At 67.3% G+C, this 6041-nt stretch overlaps 1 protein-coding gene across 3 annotated transcripts in view; it reads right to left on the bottom strand.

Moving 5' to 3' along the window:
* The window catches only part of LOC137370088 (activin receptor type-1), a 174841-nt gene extending 169506 nt beyond the window's left edge, over positions 1-5335 (bottom strand). For all 3 annotated transcript variants that reach the window (XM_068032211.1, XM_068032213.1, XM_068032214.1), the window contains exon 1: positions 5254-5335. The gene's annotated coding sequence lies outside the window, so the exon portion shown is untranslated. The remainder of the gene's footprint in view (positions 1-5253) is intronic.
* Between the last annotated feature and the right edge of the window lie 706 nt (positions 5336-6041).

Raw genomic sequence — 6041 nt, 5'->3', positions numbered from 1 at the left:
TACTCAACCCTCGACCCTCTCTCTGCCCCCCGCCACGTCACCCACTCCTCTCTCTGGCCCCCCACTCACCCTCCCCTCTCTCTGCCCCCCACCCAACGGCCCCCCACATCACCTCCCTCTCTCTGCTCTCCCCCCCACTCACCCCTCCTCTCTCTGCCCCCACTCACCACCCATCTCTCTGCCCCCAGTCACTCACCCTCCCTCTCTCTGCCCCCCCACTCACCCTCCCTCTCTCTGCCCCACCACTCACCCTCCTCTCTCTCGCCCCCCACTCACCCTCCCTCTCTGCCCCCCACTCACCCTCCCTCTCTCTGCCCCCCACTCACCCTCCCTCTCTCCTGCCCCCCCCACTCACCCTCCCTCTCTCTGCCCCCCCACTCACCCTCCTCTCTCTGCCCCCCCACTCACCCTCCCTCTCTCTGCCCCCCCACTCACCCTCCCTCTCTCTGCCCCCCCACTCACCCTCCCTCTCTCTGCCCCCACTCACCCTCCCTCTCTCTGCCCCCCACTCACCCTCCCTCTCTCAGCCCCCTCACCCTCCTCTCTGCCCCCCGACTCACCCTCCTCGCTCTGCCCCCCCACACCCTCCCACTCTCTGCCCCCCCACTCACCCTCCCTCTCTCTGCCCCCCCACTCACCCTCCCTCTCTCTGCCCCCCACTCACTCCTCCCTCTCTCTGCCCCCCACACTCACCTCCCCTCTCTTCTGCCTCCCCCACTCACCCTCCCCTCTCTGCCCCCCCACTCACCCTCCCCCTCTCTGCCCCCCCACTCACCCTCCCCCTCTCTGCCCCCCCACTCACCCTCCCTCTCTCTGCCCCCCCACTCACCCTCCCTCTCTCTGGCCCCCCACTCACCCTCCCTCTCTCTGCCCCCCCACTCACCCTCCCTCTCTCTGCCCCCCCACTCACCCTCCCTCTCTCTGCCCCCCACTCCCTCCCCTCTCTGCCCCCCCACTCACCCTCCCTCTCTCTGCCCCCACACTCACCCTCCCTCTCTCTGCCCCCCCACCACCCTCCCTCTCTCTGCCCCCCACTCACCCTCCCTCTCTCTGCCCCCCACTCACCCTCCCTCTCTCTGCCCCCCACTCACCCTCCCTCTCTCTGCCCCCCCACTCACCCTCCCTCTCTCTGCCCCCCCACTCACCCTCCCCTCTCTCTGCCCCCCCACTCACCCTCCCTCTCTCTGCCCCCCACTCACCCTCCCTCTCTCTGCCCCCCCACTCACCCTCCCTCTCTCTGCCCCCCCACTCACCCTCCCTCTCTCTGCCCCCACTTCACCCTCCCTCTCTCTGCCCCCACTCACCCTCCCTCTCTCTGCCCCACTCACCCTCCCTCTCTCTGCCCCCCACTCACCCTCCCTCTCTCTGCCCCCCACTCACCCGTCCCTCTCTCTGCCCCCCACTCACCCTCCCTCTCTCTGCCCCCCACTCACCCTCCCTCTCTCTGCCCCCCCACTCACCCTCCCCTCTCTCTGCCCCCACACTCACCCTCCCTCTCTCTGCCCCCCACTCACCCTCCCTCTCTCTGCCCCCCACTCACCCTCCCTCTCTCTGCCCCCCACTCACCCTCCCTCTCTCTGCCCCCCACTCACCCTCCCTCTCTCTGCCCCCCCACTCACCCTCCCTCTCTCTGCCCCCCACTCACCCTCCCTCTCTCTGCCCCCACTCTCCCTCCCTCTCTCTGCCCCCACTCTCCCTCCCTCTCTCTGCCCCCCCACTCACCCTCCCTCTCTCTGCCCCCCTCACCCCTCCCTCTCTCTGCCCCCCACTCACCCTCTCTCTGCTCAGCCCCTCACCCCTCCCTCTCTCTGCCCCCCACTCACCCTCCCTCTCTCTGCCCCCCACTCACGCCTCCCCTCTCTCTGCCCCCCACTCACCCTCCCTCTCTCTGCCCCCACTCACCCTCCTCTCTCTGCCCCACTCACCCTCCCTCTCTCTGCCCCCACTCACCCTCCCTCTCTCTGCCCCCCACTCACCCTCCCTCTCTCTGCCCCCACTCACCCTCCCTCTCTCTGCCCCCCACTCACCCTCCCTCTCTCTGCCCCCCACTCACCCTCCCTCTCTGCTCTCTTCTACCCCACTCACCCTCCCTCTCTCTGCCCCCACTCACCCTCCCTCTCTCTGCCCCCCACTCACCCTCCTCTCTCTGCCCCCCCACTCACCCTCCCTCTCTCTGCCCCCCACTCACCCTCCTCTCTCTGCCCCCCACTCACCCTCCCTCTCTCTGCCCCCCACTCACCCTCTCTCTCTCTGCCCCCCACTCACCCTCTCTCTCTCTCCTCTCTCTCTCTGCCCCCACACTCACTCTCTCTGTCCCCACCCCACCCCCAAGTCTCTCTCTCACCACACCCGAAACCCACACCCCAAATCTCTTTCCCACCCCCCTCCCCCCCCCCCCCGAGTCTCTCTCTCCCACCCCCCCAACGTCTCGCTCTCTCCTCCCACCCCCCCAACGTCTCGCTCTCTCCCCCCACCCCCCCCCCAAGTGTCTCTCTCTCCCCCCCCCCCTCCAAGTTTCTCTCTCTCCCCCCCCCCTCCAAGTTTCTCTCTCTCCCCCCCCCCTCCAAGTTTCTCTCTCTCCCCCCCCCCCTCCAAGTTTCTCTCTCTCCCCTCGCCCCCCTCCAAGTTTCTCTCTCTCCCCCCCCCTCCAAGTTTCTCTCTCTCCCCCCCCGCCTCCAAGTTTCTCTCTCTCACCCCCCCCCCTCCAAGTTTCTCTCTCTCCCCCCCCCCCTCCAAGTTTCTCTCTCTCCTCCCCCTCCCCAAGTTTCTCTCTCTCCCCCCCCTCCAAGTTTCTCTCTCTTCCCCCCCCCTCCAAGTTTCTCTCTCTTCCCCCCCCCTCCACAGTTTCTCTCTCTCTTCCCCCCCCCTCCAAGTTTCTCTCTCTCTCTTCCCCCCACCCACCCCCCCCCCCCAAGTGTCTCTCTCTCCCCCACCTCCATTTCTCTCTCTCCCCTCCTCCAACTTTCTCTCTCTCCCCCCACCCCTCCAAGTTTCTCTCTACCCCCACCCCCGAGTCTCAATCTCCCCCCCCCACCCCCCCCCCGAGTCTCTCTCCCCCACCCCCCCCCCCCGAGTCTCTCTCCCCCACCCCCCACGTCTCTCCCCCACCCCCCACGTCTCTCCCCCACCCCCCCCCGAGTCTCTCTCCCCCCACCCCCGTCTCTCCCCCACCCCACGAGTCTTCTCACCCCCACCTCCCCCCGAGTCTCTCTCTCCCCCCACTCCCACCCCCCCGTGTCTCTCTCTCCCCCACTCCCACCCCCCCCCGAGTCTCTCTCTCCCCCACTCCCACCACCCCCCCGAGTCTCTCTCTCCCCCACTCCCACACCCCCCCCCCCCGAGTCTCTCTCTCCCCCCCACCCCCACCCACCCCCGAGTCTCTCTCTCCCCCCCACCCCCACCCACCCCCGAGTCTCTCTCTCTCCCCCACCCCCCCCCGAGTCTCTCTCTCCCCCCCACCCTCACCGAGTCTCTCTCTCCCCCCCACCCCCCCCGAGTCTCTCTCCCCCACCCCCCCCCCGAGTCTCTCTCCCCCACCCCCCCCCCCGAGTCTCTCTTCCCCACCACCCCCCCCGAGTCTCTCTTCCCCCCCCACGTCTCTCTCCCCACCCCCCCCCCGAGTCTCTCTCCCCCACACCCCACGTCTCTCCCCCGCCCCGAGTCTTCTCACCCCCACCTCCCCCCGAGTCTCTCTCTCTCCCCCCACTCCCACCCCCCCGAGTCTCTTCTCCCCCACCCCCACCCCCGAGTCTCTTCTCCCCCACCCCCACCCCCGAGTCTCTCTCTCCCCCCCCACCCCCACCCCCCCCCCCCGAGTCTCTCTCTCCCCCCCCACCCCACCCCCCCCCCCCGAGTCTCTCTCTCCCCCCCACCCCCACCCCCCCCCCCCGAGTCTCTCTCTCCCCCCCCACCCCCACCCCCCCCCCCCGAGTCTCTCTCTCTCCCCCCCACCCCCACCCCCCCCCGAGTCTCTCTCTCCCCCCCCCCGAGTCTCTCTCTCCCCCCACCCCCACTCCCCCCCCCGAGTCTCTCTCTCCCCCCCACCCCCACCCCCCCCCGAGTCTCTCTCTCACCCCCCACCCCCCCCCCCCGAGTCTCTCTCTCACCCCCCACCCCCCCCCCCGAGTCTCTCTCTCCCCCCCACCCCCAAGTCTCTCTCCCCCACCCCCACCCCCCCCCGAGTCTCTCCCCCCCCACGTCTCTCTCCCCCACCCCCCACGTCTCTCTCCCCCACCCCCCCCGAGTCTCTCTCCCCCACCCCCCACGTCTCTCCCCCGCCCCCCGAGTCTCTCTCACCCCCACCTCCCCCCCGAGTCTCTCTCTCCCCCACTCCCACCCCCCCCGAGTCTCTCTCTCCCCCACCCCCCCCCGAGTCTCTCTCCCCCCCACCCCACCCCCCCGAGTCTCTCTCTCCCCCCCCACCCCACCCCCCCGAGTCTCTCTCTCCCCCCCACCCCACCCCCCCGAGTCTCTCTCTCCCCCCACTCCCACCCCCCCGAGTCTCTCTCTCCCCCACCCCCCCCCCGAGTCTCTCTCTCCCCCCCACTCCCACCCCCCCGAGTCTCTCTCTCCCCCACCCCCCCCCCGAGTCTCTCTCTCCCCCACCCCCCCCCCCGAGTCTCTCTCTCCCCCACCCCCCCCGAGTCTCTCTCTCCCCCACCCCCCCCCGAGTCTCTCTCTCCCCCACCCCCCCCCCGAGTCTCTCTCTCCCCCACCCCCCCCCGAGTCTCTCTCTCCCCCCCACCCCACCCCCCCGAGTCTCTCTCTCCCCCCCACTCCCACCCCCCCGAGTCTCTCTCTCCCCCCCACTCCCACCCCCCGAGTCTCTCTCTCCCCCCCACTCCCACCCCCCCGAGTCTCTCTCTCCCCCCCACTCCCACCCCCCCGAGTCTCTCTCTCCCCCCCACTCCCACCCCCCCGAGTCTCTCTCTCCCCCCCACCCCCCCGAGTCTCTCTCTCTCCCCCCCACCCCCAAGTCTCTCTCCCCCACTCCCACCCCCCCAAGTCTCTCTCCCCCACTCCCACCCCCCCGAGTCTCTCTCCCCCACACCCTAGTCTCTCTCTCCCCCCACCCCCCGGAGTGTCTCTCTCTCTCGCCCACCGTTTTCCCCCCCCCCCGCCTGCTGTCTGAGCTGAGCTGAATGAGGCAGCTCCCGAAGGTCGGTTTTGCCGAGACTCCTGCCCTGAGGCTTCCGGCAGTTGCTGTAATTGAAGCCGGACTCAGAGTCACTGGCCCCTTCCCCCTGCTTGTACCTTGTCGGCGAGGCGCGACGGGGCCGAGTCTCCCGGATCCGCCAATCGACCCTTTCTCTCCGGCTCCAGCCCAAACTTTGGGAATACGCATGACGTCAGCGCGCAATGCACGCAGGTGACGTCAGCCCGCACACACTCTGCATCCGGGCCGCTGTACGCAGGATGCTGCAGGCTGAGTCTCTGCATCCAGATCACTACATTTGGGGAGGTCAAACAGGAAAAGGAATACACGATTAATGGGAAAATATTGAGAGTAAGGGCCCATGGAGTAAATGTTCACAGATCCCTGAAGGTAGCAGGACATGTTGATAAGGTGGTTAAGAGGCATAGGATACAAGATCAGGGAGGTTATGCTGGAACTGTAGTACTCACCACCTGAGTACTGTGTGCGCCTCTGGTCACCTCATTACAGAAAGGATGTAATTGCACTAGAGAGGGTGCAGAGGAAATTTACAAGGATATTGCCAGGACTGGAAAAATGCAGCTGTGAAGAAAGATTGGACAGGCTGGGGTTGTTGTCCTTGGAACAGAGAAGGCTGAGGGGGAGATCTGATTGAAATGTACAACATTTTGAGGGGCCTGGGTAGAGTGGAGGTAAAGGGCCTATTTACCTTCGCAGAGAGGTTAGTGACGAGGGGGCATAGATTTAAAGTGATTGGTAGAATGATTAGAAGGGAGATGAAGAAAAGTATTTTTCACCCAGAGGGTGGTGGGGGTCTGGAACTCACTGCCTGGAAGGGTAGTTGAGGCAAAAACCCTCAACTCATTCAAAAGAAGTCTGGATATGT

This window comes from Heterodontus francisci, chromosome 5, assembly GCF_036365525.1.
Source record: "Heterodontus francisci isolate sHetFra1 chromosome 5, sHetFra1.hap1, whole genome shotgun sequence".
Classification (NCBI taxonomy): Eukaryota; Metazoa; Chordata; class Chondrichthyes; order Heterodontiformes; family Heterodontidae; genus Heterodontus; species Heterodontus francisci.
This window is presented reverse-complemented; position numbering and strand designations above follow the sequence as displayed.